The sequence below is a fragment of the Triturus cristatus genome, chromosome 10 (assembly GCF_964204655.1).
Source record: "Triturus cristatus chromosome 10, aTriCri1.1, whole genome shotgun sequence".
In the NCBI taxonomy this organism is placed as follows: Eukaryota; Metazoa; Chordata; class Amphibia; order Caudata; family Salamandridae; genus Triturus; species Triturus cristatus.
This window is the reverse complement of record NC_140593.1, coordinates 990,592,955-990,611,300: the sequence shown is the minus strand read 5'-3', so window position 1 is coordinate 990,611,300 and position 18,346 is coordinate 990,592,955. Positions and strand designations below refer to the sequence as shown.

Genomic DNA, 18,346 nt, shown 5'->3' with positions numbered 1-18,346 from the left:
CAAGAAGGCATGAGATCCATTGATGAATGGCTGAACCTCAGCCACCTGAGGCTGGACTTGTACAGGACTGAGGTAATCATCTGAGGATTGTCCCCTTACAGCTGGGTCAACTGCTTGTGTCCCACCTGCAAGAGACCTGCACATGCATCCAGTGCCCACGCACACAAGATGGTGTGCATCATGGATTCGTCACTCACATTTGCCATGCTAATCACCAGCATCTGTACCTCAGGGTGCAACACCCTCTGCATGATGCACATGATCCACAGATAGATCCACACCAAGGAAAGACAGACCATCCCCCAGGCCCACGACACCAGCCGAGTCAACTACTGCCCCGCCCTCTACGGAGCAAGTACATCCTAACTCCCGGGAAACTTGTCCACATCCAGGCTGTATGTGCACACCTCAGCTTCAACATCCCGCGCCCCAGCCACATCACCGCCCACCAGAGACATCTGCAATGGATCACTGTGTGCTGCAGGATGACCTTCAGACTCCTCACCCACACTCAGGAGGCAGGCCACAACCCCAGACCCCAAACCAACCTTGGCCGTCTGTCATCCGAGACCCCGTTGTGCGAACTCCGTGCATCCATCCTTGCCCTGGCCACCATTCTTCACATCCACCATACTCTAGCATCCAGGACATAGTTCTCCCACCTGGCAAGACATAACTGCTACTCCCTCCTCTGCAACATCCACATGAGCCATGACCTCTACGCCTTCAGGATACTCTTCCCAATTGGTCTGTCCGCACAGTATTGCATGCCCCCCCTCAGCAGCTTAAGGCCATCACGGGTGAGTATTGTGCTCCATGTCTGTATTGTATGATACATTGTGACCCATGTGTGTCCTGTCCCAGACTCAGATTCCAGGGTATGGATGGCTGGAGTTAGTTTAACACTCAGGCATAGTTTGACATTTCCCCACACGTAGGTTGTGTACTCATGCAAAATGAATGCAACATGTAATTGTAGAAATTAAGATTTATTCTCGGTGGGGGGCCTATTTAGTGTGGACAAATAGGTGCTTTACAGTGTGCATGGAATCCAAAGTTCACAGGGGGAGATGGGATCCTTGTCATTTGGAGTCATCAAAGTCCAGACCACAGTGTTGGTCATCATTGGTCAGACTGTGACCAGCAAGTCCATGTGGCAGAGAATGTCATTGGATGAGGTGCTGCTGTTGCGCATGAGGGCCAGGTGACCTGTGAGATGTGGATGGTCCGCTACCTCTCACGGTCTTTTCCGCGGACGACCCACCTTCCTCGCGGGACCCTCAGATGCAGGCCTTGACGACGCTTGGGACGCTCCGTCGGACGAATCCTCCTCCTCTTCCCTCCCTGTGACTGGTGGTGGTCTTCGCCTGGTGGCACAGGGAGGGTTGCCCATGTTGTCGGCGATCCGACGGAGTGAACGGCTTATGTCCGTTTGCACCGCCAGGAGCTCAGCCAGTCTTGCCTCCAACCGTCCTTGGTGTTGTTGTTGACTGGCATGTTGCTCGGCCTGCTGGTTCTTAATCTCGTTGAGGGTCCCCACTACCTGGCTGATGCCCCTGGTGTCACGCCGGTATGTGTCCAAGATGTGGCGTATGTGTGACATACCGGTTCCCTCAGCTGGCTGGTCAGGTTCCCGCCTCCGCCTGCCTCCACTCCCACCACCCCTGCCCACACGAGCCTGGCCTACCGTTGTGGGTACATCGGGTCTCCGGGACCCCTGAGGGATGGCATTTGCAGGGTTGTCTGCCTCCTCCTGGGTGGCCGGAGAACCTTGTCCCTCCAGGTCAGACTGGCTCAGTTGTTCTGTGCGGGCAGGGCTCCTGGGTGTCTCCTGGGATGTGGCAAGAATGGGGGTGGTGGTTGGCAAAGAGGTACCTGACGCAGGTGCTGCAGGGGCTTGGGCACCAGAGGGTCCAGGTTGGTTGGGGTCATCCACAGAGTGCTGAGAGTCGTCGCTGCCGGTGGGATCATCTTCCTGCCGAGCCTGGGCCTGTGATTGTTCCCCCCCAGTGTTGGGGGGAGATCCATAACGTTGGCCTGTGTGTGAGAGAGAGACACTGTTAATGCTGTTTCATGCGACATCCATGTTTCATACATGTTCTAGTTGCCACAGTTCCTCCAGGTAGTTGTATGTGCCTAGCATTCACATCAATGTTCACTTGTGGATGGGTATGTTGCAGGGGACTGATTGAAATGTTATCCAGGGTCTTTGACATGTCGCATTTGGCCTTGGATGCTTTTTTGGCTGTGGCTTGATCTTGTTGTGTCACATGTCCATTGTGAGAGTGTGTGACTCCATTGGCTGCCCCGGGGGTGTGTGCTTGTGTAAGGGGTGAGTGATCATCCCTCAGCCCGACGCTGTTCAACATCTACATGGCCCCCCTCACACAAGTGGCCCGCCACCACAACCTCAAAAACATCTCCTACGCCGACGACACCCAGCTCATCCTCTCCCTCACCAAGGACCCTCACACCTCACAGACGGAGGTCCTCATCCTCGGACCCACACCCTCAGCCTGGGACGACTCCTGGTGGTCGATCACTCTGGGGACATCACCGACACCCACCAAACACGCACGCAACCTAGGATTAATCCTCGCATCCTCCCTCTCCATGTCCAAGCAGGTCAACGGCGTCTCCTCCTCCTGCTACGACACCCTACGCACGCTCCGCCGGATCTACTGGTGGATCCCGACTTAAACAAGTAGAACAGTGACACAGGCCCTCGTCAGCAGCTGACTGGACTACGCTACTGCACTCTACGCAGGACTCCCATCCACACACCAACGGCGGCTACAACGCTTCGGAAACGCCTCGGCACAACTGATCGTCAACTCCCCCCGCCACAGCCACATCACCCCCCTCCTGAGAGACCTGCACTGGCTCCACATCGACAAGAGGATCACCTGTAAGCTCCTCAGCCACGCACACAAGGCACTCCACACTGCCAGACAAGCCTACCTGCACATCAGACTCAGCTTCTACACCCCCACCCGCCAGCTCCGCTCCGGCATCCTCGCCCTCGCAGCTGTCCCCCGCATCCAACATACGCCCGCCTGCAGCAGATCCTTCTCCTACCTCGCCGCCAAGACCTGGAAGACCCTCCCAACCCACCTACGACTGACCCAAGACCTACTTGCCTTCAGGAGACTCCTCAAGACCTGGCTCTTCGAGCAGTGGTGGAACCCCCCCCTCCCCTCAGCACCTTGAGACCCTCACAGGTAAGTAGCGTGCCTTACAAGTACCCTGATCGATTGTTGATTGATTGACGGTGCCTGCTGGTGGGTGTGGAGTGATTTGGCAGTGGGTCTCCCAGGTGATGTATCTGTCCCACCATGGCGCATGCTGCCATGTCAGTGAGTGTGAGTTCCTGTCCTAGATTTCTGAGCTTGTTGTGTTTTTGTTAAAGTTTGCAGTTGTCACAGGAGGGCCTTGTGCTGCCTACAGCAGGGCCAAGTGTCAGCTACCATGTCAGTACATTGCCAGTCCCTGTGCATTGGGCATGGTGCATGGGTATGTACCTGGGCCATATGGGCTGAGGGCAATGGTGTCTGTTTCTGAGTTGTACAATATGTTTAGTGATCCCCACCCTCCCAGCATCCTGGACATCCTGTCTTGGGTTTGTGTTTTGTGTAGGCTGGGACATGGCATGGCCTTGCTTTGTGAATGGGGCATACTCATGTTAGTGGCATGAGCGTTGCTTGGAGTGTGGTTGTGTCAGGTGAGGGCTTGGGGGTAGGTGAGTGCATTTGTTGTAGTTGGGGTGTGAATGCCATTCCCTCCATGTTACGTGAGTTGTTTGTGTACTCACCAGGCTCTCGAACTCCTTCGACTCCGTGTACTCCAACCGGCGGAAGCAGGGCCATCACCTTCTCCTCCCAGGGATGGTAATGTACCGGTCTGCGGGGCAGCCCACCTCCTGTGATGTTACTCTGGGCGTTTTCCTCGTTCATTTTGCGCTTGACTGCCCTGCGCAGATCGTACCACCTGGCTTGACATTCATTCCTGGTCCTTCGAATGGGCGCAACAGCATTCACCCGATCGACGATCCTCTGCCACAGGCTAGTTTTTTGGGATATGCTGGTCTGTCTGACTAATGTTCCAAAGAGCTGTGGCTCGACTCTGATGACTTTGTTGACAAGGATGTCCAGCTCCTCCCTTGTGAACTTTGGATTCTTGTCTGTGGGCATGGTGTGGGGTGTGGGTGTGGATGGTTGTGGGTGTGTGGGTGTGAATGTGTAGGTGTGTGTGTATGTGTAGAGGGGGTCTGTGTGAAGGAGGTTGTGTGAAGGTGTGTAAGTTAAGGTGTATGGGTGCAGTTGTTTGTGTGTGATGTCTGTCAGCAGTGGGTCGGTTGCAAAGGCTCATGGTTTGTGATTGTGGGCCCTTTTTATAGGTCCATTTGTGGGTGTGGCTGTGTTTGAACTTTTGGTGGGTGTGTTATAAGAGGTGGTTGTGAGTTTGGGCCTCTGTTTGACTGTTTGGATGTGCCAGGTCAGTCTTTTAGTTGTTGTTTGTCCTGTAGACGTGTTTTGTGGTGTTTTGCGAGTCAAATTGACCCTCCTTGTGCTGTTTTACAGTGTCCTGGTTCAGTACGAGTCGTTTTCGCGTATGTAAGGTGCGTCCATAGCTATGTTGTTGTACAGTGATCACATATGCAATGGTGTTGTACGATTCGTACATACGCGATGCAGGGGTACGGTGTTGGGGTACGGTGCGTCCAAGTACGGGGCTGGCGGGGGGTACGGGGCGTACATACGCGGGTGCTGGGGTGGGGGGTATGGCGCTTACATACGCGTGTGCTGGGGTACGGCACGTACATGCGCGGGTGCTGGGGTGGGGGGGTACGGCGCGTACATACGCATGTGCTGGGGTACGGCGCATACATACGCGGGTGCTGGGGTACGGCGCATACATACGCGGGTGCTAGGGTATGGTGCGTACATACGCGGGTGCTGGGGTGGGGGGTACGGGGCGTACATACGCGAGTGCTGGGGTGGGGGGTACGGCGCTTACATACACATGTGCTGGGGTATGGCGCGTACATGCGCGGGTGCTGGGGTGGGGGGTACGGCGCGTACATACGCGGGTGCTGGGGTACAGCACGTACATGCGCGGGTGCTGGGGTGGGTAGGAACGGGGCGTACATACGCGGGTGCTGGGGTGGGGGGGTACGGGGCATACATACGCGGGTGCTGGGGTACGGCACGTACATACGCGGGTGCTGGGTTGGGGGGTACAGCGCGGACATGCGCGGGTGGGGTGGGGGGGCCGTACGACTCATACCCCGGGCCCAAGTGTACCCGGGGTAGGGGTCGTACAAAGTTGGCTCCGTACGGGACGTTTTCCATACGCTTGTGTATTTGGGACGCTGGTACGGATCATACTTTTGCACACGGACTTCAGTTTTACGACCCGTACGTAAATCTGTCCGGGGACGTCTCGTAGACTTTTCCCAATGCAATTTGTATGTATTTTTACGGTACGAATCGTACTTCGCCGTTTGTACGGGTCTTGTACGACTCGTACGTAAATAAATAAAGGGTAAGAGTCGTACGGGAAATTATTTTACCCGATCGGAATCGGCACCTAAGTGATTTGCCCAGAATCACATGATGTGGACGCGGCCTCGAGGCTCGAACCCTGGTTTCCTGCACCAGAGGCGGCAGCGCAGCCGACGGACAACATCCTCTCCTGTTATAGATTCACGAGCCATTCGTTTTCATATATTCGTTTCGCAGAATGCTACTTTGCTCAGTCATCCATTCTTTTTCAGTTCGTTCATTTCTTTATAAGCAGTTGGTTTTGTAATTTGTTCGTTCAATAGTTTAATTCCTTTGAATTTCCGTTGTCCTTTCTTTGATTGTGTGTTTGTTTGTCCAGCATGTATTTTATGTGTGTTAGCTATTTAGGTAATCTTTTTTGCGTTGGTTTGTTCTCATCTTTATTTATTTATTCATTGAATCTACAGTTTTCTTTCTTTCACTCGTGCTCTTAGTTTTCTGTTTCTTCTTTCATTAAGTCTAACGTTTTCCCTTCGTTCGTGCATTCATGGATTTTTTACTCCAGTTGTCACTCGCTCATTCGCACATATGTTAGCAGATTCGTTCTTTATGTTTTTATCCGTTCTCTCGTCGTCCTTTCGATCTTCATTCAGTCATTGTGCCCACTCCCCTCCCCCCGGTCACTGAGGGGTGCCACGTTTGGCAAGAACAAGGGTCGCACACTGCCACTTGATCGCAGACTTCGCATCACTTAATCTGTGACAGAGGCAGCAGTGGTAGGGGAAGCGTAGGGACAGCACTAGAGGTCACTGTAGGGGCAGTAGTAGATGTAGCAGTAGGGCAGCTGTAGGGGGCCGCAGTAGAGGCAGTCGTGGGGGCAGGTGTAGGGGTAGCAGTAGAGGAAGCAGTAGGGGCAGCAGTAGAGGCAGTCATGGGGCAGTTGTAGGGGCAGCAGTAGGAAAAGCTGTAGGGGCACAGTAGGAAAAGCTGTAGGGGGACACTAGAGGAAGCTGTAGTGGCCACAGTAGAGGCAGTCGTAGGGGCAGCTGAAGGGGCAGCAGTAGGAAAAGCTGTAGGGGCACAGTAGAAGAAGCTGTAGGGGCATAGTGGAGGAAGCTGTAGAGGCCACAGTAGTGGCAGTCGTAGGGGCAGCAGTAGGTAAAGCTGTAGGGGCACAGTAGAGGAAGCTGTAGGTGCCACAGTAGAGGCAGTCGTAGGTGCAGCTATACGGGCAGCAGCTGAAATAGCGGTAGTGGAAGCAGTAGCGGCAGTAATAGGGGCAGCAGTAGGGACAATGATTGTTTCATTAGTAAACGAGGTACCATTCGGGGAGTGATGGGAGCCATTGTAGGGGTAGTGATGAAGCAGTGGTAAGCAAATGACAAATGCCTTTTATTTTTGTTTTCGTTTTTAGAACATAAATAAAAGGCATTGTCATTTGCAATGTCAATAGCTCAAACTTGCATAAATGCGAGACCTATTGCATTGCAAATGCTTGTTTTATTATGTTTTACTGATTGTACCTTGACAACAAACAGATCACAGGTCTCCTTACAACACTCTCTGTGAAGATGCCCATTATGACTGTCCGCACTCATTGCTTGGAATATTGACAACGTGAGAGATCAGATTTGCATGCAAACTACGAAAAGCACCAGTGTGTTGTGCATGTGAAACGTTACGTCTGGGACCATTGTCTTTACACTGTACGTGTTTGCTTTCTGCTGTGACGGAGGTGATAAATCTCAATCCTGAGTCATCACAGATGTTCCAGCGCACATTAAATGCCGCGTGCAGAGGAAAGAAAGGAAAAACAGAGGCACTGTCCTATCAACCGGTGCAGTACAGCAACCAATGAACAGCTTCCTCCTGTGACCAATGGGAGAACGGCTTGCATGCTCAAGCCGGGAAGTGCACTTGCTCTCACAGGTGTGCTGCACAGAATGTGCTGCTATTATCTGCTTTGACCCTAAGACCCTATCAGTGCCCCATGGCTCGCATGTGTCGCAGGCTGCAGCCCTGGGCACACGTTACAATTTAACCCCTGTGTCACTGTTGTCGCGCATTCAGTAGACATCCTGCAGAGTGTTCATGAGTTGGATATTTTATAAGCTGATTGAACTTTGCTTGACAGATTGAGGCTGGCAGGCTCCCTGGCATTTGGCAGGTCCCAGTTGGACTGCTGTGGAGGACTGAGTAATTTGGATTTTAGCAAGGTAACACTGTGACGCTGGTTGATTTAACTGTGTTAAGTGTGACTAAAGTTGTTATTTCAGCATGCAGTTATATTTATTAACGTACTAAAAGTAAGAAATATACATTTTAAAGTGTTTATCACGGGGAATGAGAATTATCAATATGTGGCGTCAGTGAGAGTTAAGTAGCGACTGATATCGTCTTCATTTATTCGTAAAATCGGTGTTACACAGACACCATTCACGGTGTGGTTTGAAAAACACGTTCCAGAACCGTATGTTGAGAGATCTGTGCCTACTTACTGGCGTCAACTGCGCTCCACCGTATCAAAATATTGAATGCAAATAGATGTAAACTAGAAAATGGTCTCAATGTACGTGTCCTGGCCTTTACTATGTATAATAAAACATATATTAAATATTTGTTTTAGTTACACGCCACTTACGGAAATCAAGAACTGTGAAACGTGAAGTTCTTGCTTTAAAGATCTGGACAAACAGATAAAATAAATCTGTCAGAAGCCATATAACTACACAAGGGATTGCGAACACGTTACTGACATAAAAAAATTGAATAGTAGTCAATATAAGATTTTGTTCAGCTCAATTCTAGAGTATCTGTGGAAAAAGAAAAGTGTTCCTCTGAACGCCAATTTCATTAAACATTTTCTGGCTATTTTGATGGAATGCCAGTTGCAGGGTGATAGTTGACTGAGCTAAGACTGTAGATACTTGTGTTCAAAAAGCTAATTGGCATAAGTAGTGGCTGAGATCTGTGCATAATCTGCAGATCGCGTGTTTCTGTTATAGAATGGTAAACTTGCGTCTCACGCTTCCAGACTCAGTCACATTGATGCAAAAATAGAGTAATAATAGTTGCATAAAACAATACTTATTTACGCGGTATGTATGGAAGAGTTATACAAGAACATACTTTTATTAATATAAACGATTAGTCATTCTTTTTGGTGTAAACGTGTAATTCTTTTTTTTACTGGTGATATGTTGTTAGTTCCAGAGCTTACCTGTTTGATGCCTAAATATAGTGATCAAGGGGTAATGGTGTTCTGTGGTTTCTGCTGAAATTATGTGGACGTAGACAGGAAAGTTTAAAAAGCTCCAAGTGATGAGAATGATCTCTTCCCCCATGCAATTATCCGATTGCAAGGAAGAGCAAACATAGGTCCTTTGCTAGAGCTGTATGTATGTGATAGTAAAAGTCTTGGTGGTCAAGAATTCCCACCCTAAAATAACAAAGATAGAAAATATGGCCCACATTTTGGTTACATATTTAAGCATAACATCAATTTCAAGTAAACAATGAATAATAAGAAACATCTGCAATATTAACCTGTCTGGCTTATAACTGCAAGTGCTTCTTCAGTCATTGATCCGATTAAGTATTCATACGTATCACGCAGGCACCCAGTCACTCTTTATTGCACTCAGGCATCAATTCATACACCCATTAACTCATTCTTTGATTCACCCACTCATCCATCTAGAATTAAAAGACACACTAACTTAAAAAGCCTGTGTAACAGATATTAAAAGAATAGCAGTAGAAAAAATGCTGCTGCACGAACAGCAGGTAGCCATCTTGGAATGGTGTTATGCACAAAGTATGATTGTTTTAAAATTCGAACATAGCTGCCATATTTTGAAGCAACTTATCACCTTTTTGGAACCGTAAAACAATGACACACTTTGAGCAATACCAGTTGAATATGGCTGCCCAGTAAACATTGCACCCAGTGGCCATCTTAGAATGGTATTTTGAATGGAGTATCATTCTTGTACCAATACAAGAGGGATAACTTGTTGCTTCAATATGTAGTAGCCATCTTTGAGTCCTGAGCCGTTTTTTGATGTTTTGATCACTTCGCACTTAATCTTTCATAACCTTTTTTTTTACCCAAAAAGATATGTAAACCAAATATGCATCCTCTTCTCCCCTTGTGATTTTATAGGTACCCCAAGTACGTAGATGCACATGAAAGGAACTAGAAAAATAGCCACAATACATTGACATTTTAAAACTTTTTTTGTTGACAATTCTGTTTATTAGGTAGTATGCAACTAAATGCCCAGTCCAAGGGCAATATAGATTAGGACAATCTGGCATACATCATCATACATTTTAGTTTTTTCTTCTTCATCCTTTGTGTCGAAATTAAACCTTCAAACAGCTATCACAAAACAAGCATCAACATAACCTGGTATGTGTCTTTGCAACTCTTGTGAGAATAAGTTCAGGAGTACAGTTCCAACCCTTCACAATCAACCTATTCCATCTCTCCGTCACAGTCCACAATGTATTAAGGATAATCATCTTGTCACATCCCTAAACGTCTACTCTTGTCCACACAACACCATTTGACTCATTTGTTGAAGTCCGAGTCAGTCGATGACACACTCATACTTATCATGGCACAGTCCTGTTCATTTTGTGTACTCTCTCCCTGTGTCTGCGTATTCTGCGGGGTTATTTCTTCCTGAGTAACATGTAGGCCTCCCAACAATGCAGCCCAGACGTCCAGATCTTCCTGCAGTTTATCATCTGAACGATTAACTTTCATATGTACTTCCTTTGCAATCGCCCACCCTATTACATCCTTGCGCCACTGTGCGACTGAAGAAGCTCTAGTGCCCATGCACCCAATAGCTACTCTTCTCTTGGCCAGCACCAAGACGAGCTGCAGGAATTGTTGGATTGTGGAGGAGTAAAATGCACTATTCCTACTCCAGTCAGTTCAACAGTAGTGAAAGTGTTGGATTGTGGAGGGATACAATTTACTATTCCCACTGTAGTCAGTGCAACATTAGAAACAAACAAATTCCCTTCAACACAATAAAATAATTTCAAAGACATAGTAAACAAATAAATATGTAAATAAAATTATATTAAATAAATACATACTATAATGGTGAATACATATAAATAACTACAAATAATATTAGAATTAAAATACAAACATATTTTTCATGTAAATAGATATTATTATTTATAAAGTATTTATTTATAAAAATTATTTCTTAAATAATTTTAATTGAGTTACTTCACACCATATACCCCTACAAAACTCACAACCCACACCCCAAACTTAACTTTAAAAGCAAAGTATTTGCACTATCAACATAAATATTTATCAACAAACTAATTATCATTAATAAAAATGTAATTATTATTAAATATAAAGTATTTGCTTCCCACAATATACCCCCAAAACACACAACACACTCCTAAAGATTTACCAAAAATTAATTACACGTTACAAAATTCATTATCAATTTAATAATTAATATCAAATAAAAATAATTATTACCTAATTAAATTTAACCCACCATATACCCTACAAAACCCACAACCCACACCTAAAATGTAAATAAAAAAATAATTGAACAATTAACAAAATGAATTATCAATTAAATTATTATTATTATTAATTAAACATATAACTATTAATTACTTAGAATTAATTTATTTCCCACCCTGTACTCTTATAAACCACAGCCCACATCTAAAATAAAAAATACACAATTTATATAATTATCAATTAAATAATTTATATTAAGTAACAACTAATTATTAATTCATTAGAATCCCACCCTGTACCCTTATATACCCTAAACTCCGCACCTTAAGCAAAGACACTATTAGCATAATTAATGATCAATTAAATAATTAATATTAATTAACAACTAATTATTAATGAATTTAAATTAAATCACTTCTAATCCTGTACCCCTATAATCCCCACAACCCGCACCTAAAAATTTAATAAAAAAATAATAATTTCAGAATCAACATAATTAATGATCAATTCAATAAATAATATTAATTAAAAAATAATCATTAATTTATCATAATTAACTTACTTCCCACCGTGTACCCTATAAACCCACAACCCGCTACAGTACTAAAAAATCAAAAAACTGGATTAAACTAAATATAAAAACTACTAAACATTTAACAGCTATATTAAAAAACATAAACAATAATTATACAAAAAGTGTACATCATATACATTTAAAATATATACTAAAATACATAACCATAATTAAAAAGACGACATTATAACCAACTGTGCTTTTGTTAACTATGTTAATGACTTCGGTTATTTAAAAAAAAACAATATTACTTACATTAAATTCGATATTCTTGACAACTATATTCTTGCTGACGATATTACCATATCACGACATTTTTGTCGATATTTTGTACTCAATATTTTGTCTGAAAACCCCAAGGAAGTGGGCCTGGGGGAGCCCTAACTTAACGTATATTGTTTTAAAAAACTCATAACCCTTCTCATCCTTTATGGGTAACAGTCATTTACCCACAGTGTTTTGACCACCCCCCAGTTTACGATGGTTCACCTCTCCCCAGGTACAAGTATACTTACATACTGTAAAGGCAAGGTAACAACCCCTATAGCTGACAAATTACCACATCTGCCAGTCTGTGAATCAGTATTTGTTAATGAGGTCGGCTGCACCACCTCCGCCTGACTGTCCTGTGTGCCAGCTGATTCAGCAACACTCCGCAACACATCTGTCAATGCGCCGTCTTTCTGAATCTCAATCCGAACTGTAGGCGTGTGCCCCACTGCTGACTGTCCCTGGGACATACTCCATTTAGCCATGCTTCTGCGCCCTCCCCTTCTGTCCCAACTAGTCCTCCGTGGTCCTCTCTCCTCAGCTGGTACTTTATCCCACCGTTCGAGCCATGCCCAGGCGTCATCCAGGCGATCAAAAAAGTGGGTTTTACCCTGGGCGACCACTCTCAGTTTTGCTGGGAACAAACACATAAATGGGAGCCCCATAGTCCGAAGTTGTCTCTTGACCTCTACAAATGATTTTCGTTGTGACTGTACTTCTCTGGTATAATCCAGAAAGATGAAGATAGAACTATTTTCGTATCGCAGAGTTCCTTCCCATTGTGCGAACCGCCTTGAGGAAACAGTCCCGATCAAGATAGTTGAAGATCCTCACATTCAGTGCTCTTGGGGGAGCCCCAGGCTGGGGGCGCACAGCCAGTGCATGGTGCGCCTGCTCTACAGCAAACATATGGGTCAAACCCTCAGGCTTGAGGGTGATTTGAATCCAGTTCTTCAGAAAGGATTCCGCCGAGTCTCCCACCACTTGCTCCGGGAACCCCACCAGACAGATGTTATTAAGGCGAGATCTTCCCTCTGCATCTTCTGGTATACCTTCCAATATCCTTGTCATAGTAACCAGTCTCGATACCTGCTCCTTCAAACCGGCAACATCTTGGTCTAGGTTACCAATCTTCTTTTCCATAGCAGTCACTCTCTCTGACACCTTGAGCATGTATGCTCGTACCAGTCACACCTCTAAGGCCACTGTATTAATCTTTCCCTCCAGGATAGTGCATGTCCCCTCTTATAGCTTCCATCAGTGCTACCCTTGACGGTTCTGCCTCAGTCTCTTGGGCACCTGCACCCGTCTGTCTCGTAGTTCGCTGCTGTAGGCCCTGTGGTTGAACATATTGGGTCATTGTGTTGGTCTGGTGTCCCTTATTTGTCTTATCTTTCACTATATTCAGATCACAGGTGAGGCTCTCTATTGACTCCTATGGCACCTTCGACTTCAGGGCATTCATAGGGTAGCGGGCTGTCAAGTGCACCCCCCTTAGAGCCGTACATCAGCTCAGAGGCTCCCCCAGGCCCGTTACAGTACAGTCAGGCCCCACGTCAAGCGCCGCACACAGCAAAGCTATCAATTTTCACAGGTGGTTTCCTCCATCCCCTTTCAGACGCAGCTGCAGGCCCAGGGCTGGCACGGCTCCCAATGGTATCATGTTAAAAAGGTTATCTCAGTGGCTGTGGTCTTCCATAAAGTTTGTATACTGATCATAGCAGCACAGGGGGCCATTCCTCACAGCTCAGGCAGGAAGACAAGCAGGAGCAAAGCCACAAGCAGGTAGTCCTTCCCCTCCCCCAAACTCAGCAATGCCACTGCATCTCTACAGTCTGCAATCAAACCAGGCCTCTTACCACCAGAAAGCACAGGACTGGTCTCTCATATCAGGGTTCCTTGCTTTAGGCAGTCCAGTGTGCCCCACGTTGGCAGAGTCCTGTTATATTTGTTGTATTTTTTGGAGTATTTACAAAACAGTATTTCTAGGGCCCCCTCCAGCTCTTCATCAGGTGCGGCGCGTGTCTGGCCGCACTCTACCCTTCTGCCTTGTCAGCAGAGCAGGGAGGCCAGCACGCATGGCCGCAGCTGCCACCCATCACGTCGGGCCTCCCGACCGTCGGGCCTCCGACTTTCAGCCCCTCTCCAGTGTTGGTCCCTGCTCATGGGGGCTTCATGTAATTTACTCGCTTCTGGCGGGGGCTCCTTTTTGCCTACCTCACTTAGGAAGGAGCGCCGGAGCACTCCACTTCTCCCTGCAGTGCCCGACAGTCGGGCTCGGAACTCCCCAGATTCGGCTGTCACTGCTCGCCATGTCAAGCCCGTCCTCCCGCGGGCCTCAGCTCCCGATTTCTCCCTCAATGCCAGGACAATAATGATGCCGCCGCCGCAGTCAGTCCACAATCTCTCCTATGTTGTGGTGGTATCTATGTTCTCTAGGGACGTCTCCTGCTTCGTGTTTACTCTGGCGATCTCCCCATTCTCCAAAGTACACTGCATTCCGGTTAAAACATCAGTTTTGTATCTTAATATTTGCGGCTACATTAGGCAGAGGCTCGCCAGGCTCCCTCTGGGCATCTTACCGGGCTCCCACAGGCAGGATTGTGTAGGATTAATCACTGGGTCAGCGGAGTACAAGCTTAGTGCGTCCGATCGGCCATCTTGCCAGGCCACGCCCTTTACTTTTATTTTTAAATTGGGATAAGGGGCTAGTCTTGCTCCCACTTGTACCCAGGACTGAGAAGTTGACTCCAAGGGTCAATTGACTGACCTCCTGTTAAGCTACAGGAACACAATAGCTATAAGAAGCTCAACTTCCTGAAGATCCCAGCTGACCAATTCCAACTGGACCTTACATGACCTGGCTGGTGGCTTCCCCTGGAGTGGGTCCTGACTCCCAAGTGGTACCCCTAAGGTCCTGGGACCTTGGATAAGTGTCAGAGTGTACTCCTGCCAAACCCTAAAAGCTGGGACTCAAAAAGTTTTTCAAGGATTTTTGTCCGGAAAACCGACAGGAGATTGGGACCAACCTGCCAAATCAATCTGACGAATGTGCGTTGCCATTGGGCCAAAGATTCAGGTTGCTCCCACTTGAAGCTTTTCCACAGCAGCAACTCTTTTTCAGTGGGATGTCGCGTAGAAGGTATTCTGCCTTGTGGAGCCCTGTTCGGCTGGAGGAATAGGAGCTCCAAAAAACAAAACAAAAAATGACAAAGTCTGGAGGTAGGCACCAAAAGCATCAGGCCAGCAAGGGGCTTTCCTTGGGGGTAAAGTTGGAATTTCTCCCACTCTGAGCTTTCCTTCTAAAAGTCAACACATTTATTGGGGATTTCTCTGGCGGCTATCTGTCCTCATGGAACTCATCTTGGCCCCAGCCTGTTGCCTTGCCCCGCTAAGAATTTTGGACTTTCATTTCAGAGACCAAGAAGTTAAAACTTCAGATTGCGTCCAACCTGGTGTCTGTATCTGATCAACGCTCCAGTGACGTCAGCCTTTACTTTTGACTTTCACTCAGGCTAGCGTGACCAGTTCCATGCGGTTGGCGCTTTGTGCTTTTTAGCACTAAAACTTAAAATAAACTTTAAAAATTCATATCTATAGTTCCCCTTATTGAACTTTTGTTGTTTAGTGTCAATTTGATCATTAAAAATGTCTCTATTTTTATAAATTGGAGTGTTATTTTTATTGTGTTGGGTTTTCTACTTTTTATCTGTTTTGGTTCTGAAAAATACTTTACACATTTCTCCTAAGTTAAGCCTATCTGCTTTGTGATACAACTGTCAAGGGTGGAGCTGAGGTTTACATTATTGAGACCTAAATGGACCTGGAATGGAATTGTGACATTATTACTGGGTTAGGACTCACATTTCCCTCCAACTAATAATCCACATTCTCACATTAAGAGTTTAAGAATAGCGGTTATTTGTACACCTCTGTAATTGGAGTTCCCCATAATATCATGTGATTCAGAGGGCATTTTGCAAAATGTGCTCTTTCTTGCAATTTGGTTACAATAAATATTATGCTGTTTTGTTTCCCACTCTCCTCTTGATAAAAACGGTACCTGACTTGTGTGGGTGGGTCTTTTACCCATGATAGAAAAGGCCCCAAAATGCAACGTTGAAACATCAAAATACTTGTTTTGAAATTCACTCATACTGGCAAAGTGATAGGTGCGGTATTTAAGCCCATGCTCCGCCGTCATTCAGGAATACTTACCGACCCCCCCCCCCCGCACCTCCCCCCAGACATTACTGAAATGTAGTCACCCTTGGGAAACGAGTGGTGTGACTTGTGTGGATTCCACTGTGTTCCTTGCAAAGTCAAACCTTTCATAAAATTACATATTTTCCTCATATTTCTGTGAGAGAAAGGTCCAGAATCTGTAGAAGTCAACTCATTTCCTATGACCTAACATTCCATCATTTCCCCTGAGAGAAATGTCACCCCACTTGTGTGTGTGTGGGCCTATGTCCTATAACAGAAAAGGCCCCAAAATGCAGATTTTTCCTTTGAAGTTCACTTATTCAGGCACTGAGGGTAGTGTTTTTTTGTGCCTGGCTTGGCTGGCACCCAAGCAAACAAATGAAACCCAGACATTTTTGGAAACTAGACGCTCAGAGTAGTCCAGGGTGGAATTCCTACCATACAGAATTCCCACCTTCCCCTCGCCAAAAAATGGTGCTCCCCTTTTCTGAGTGGGCTTATCGCTCGCAAAAGGAGCCAGTTAAGTCAATGTTGTGTAAGTGAAGTATTCACCAGTGCTTAATTTTTGCCGGTGTTTGCCAGTGCTTGGCACCTGCACTTATTTCTCAACACTGGCAATTTATGTTCACCACATGGTGCTGCTTTGTGTTTATTCCGGAGGTGAGCATATCAACAGAGTGTTTAACAATTTTATAAACATTAAAAAAAAATAGCACTGCTTCAAGACCATTACAACAGCTTTAAATTGCCTGGAATGGTCCAAACTGTCACGCTTGAAAGAGTGTGAATGTTAGCCGCTGCGCTGGTGTTGGCAAATTGCAGTTCATGCAGTGGGTGGTGCAAACTGAGTGGCCTCCTGAGAAATACAGTGAGCCCTGACACGAAGATTTTTACAAATTAAGCACTGGTTCTTCACATAATTACAATTTTGGATAGCTCCTAAGACTTGTTGGGTATACCCAAATATGGAAAATAGTTTTTCATTCAAAAGTAGTGTGGGAACATAGTGGTTAAAACTTGACCATTGGCTGGAAGTACCTAAGTCGTCTGTCACATAAATATGGGAAAATAGTCTTTTTTACCAATGCTTTGCTGTTTGCAGGGCATTCTGGGGCGTGGGGGTGGATAGAGAATGTTCTGGGATCTATGCACGCTACACCACTCTCGATTCCCTTGGCTCTATAAGTTCCAGAAATGGCAAGGGTTAGTAATGTCCTTGGTTGCTGGCTGATCAAAACCCCGACATGTACAACCATTCACAATGGAAAGTGAGAGGAAATTAGGATTTTCAGCAAGGATTTGAAATATTGGCTGACATCCCCCATTCTACTTATGTCTGAGGGCAAAACTACTGCCTTCTACTCAAAAGTGGACACGATGGACAGGCTCCCCTGCATTCTGTTTCTCACTTTTTCCCTTCAAGAAGAGTAAATTTGGGTTCTTACCTTCTATCTGCATGTTGCTGGGAGGGGTCACAAATGCCCCATGACCACTAGGAGAAAAGTGAGAAACAGAACGGGGTGTGGGAAAAGCCCATCCTGGCACTGCATTGTGCCTCAGTCACGGGGATCAGACAATCTTTCTGTCAACAGGGGAGTCAGAATGAGGGAGTCAGTCTGCTCTGCTGAGCCATATGTCAAAATTATGGCCAGAAGAACCCAAATGTCCTTGTTCTTCCCACGGGGATGTTTGCAGCGTTTGGGATTTGGGCCCCGGGGGTGGTTGGGACTTTCAGGACAGGGGTATAACCACATGCCAGGACCGACCTGTCTCCACACCATTTATTATTAAATAATCTATCCCAGCCTCCAGCTGACTTTATGCCCCCCAGGAGTGAGGGTAAATCTCCCAGTCCGCTCTGGGAAAAGCATAAAGACTGTTAAGGCTTTAAGGATGGGGGGGGCATGGCATGATTACAGGGCGGAATAGCCCCTTTTTATTTTTATTTGTTTTATTTGCTGCATGACACAGACCAGGGCACAAGTCCTAAAAAAAGAAGTGGGGGGACTCTCCAAGGTAGGCGTGGTCACAGGAAGTGACATCACGACAGGAAGTGACATCACGACAGGAAGTGACATCACGACAGGAAGTGACATCACGACAGGAAGTGACATCACGACAGGAAGTGACATCACGTGTAAGGCAGATCTATCCTTTGCATATATTGCAACAAAAGTAGAATTAGTGTGTTGAAAAAAGCAGAAGAAAAGCACATACTAGAAACTACAATAGTGATTATCAAAACTATACAATTTATTACGCTACCTAGAACACGACATT

The 18,346-nt window shown here is 46.4% G+C and overlaps 1 protein-coding gene across 6 annotated transcripts in view; it reads left to right on the top strand.

The window, feature by feature from the left end:
- The first annotated feature begins 7,396 nt into the window (after positions 1–7,396).
- PEMT (phosphatidylethanolamine N-methyltransferase) overlaps positions 7,397–18,346 on the top strand; it is a 1,115,620-nt gene continuing 1,104,670 nt past the window's right edge. For all 6 annotated transcript variants that reach the window (XM_085628938.1, XM_085628937.1, XM_085628936.1 and 3 more), the window contains exon 1: positions 7,397–7,720. The gene's annotated coding sequence lies outside the window, so the exon portion shown is untranslated. The remainder of the gene's footprint in view (positions 7,721–18,346) is intronic.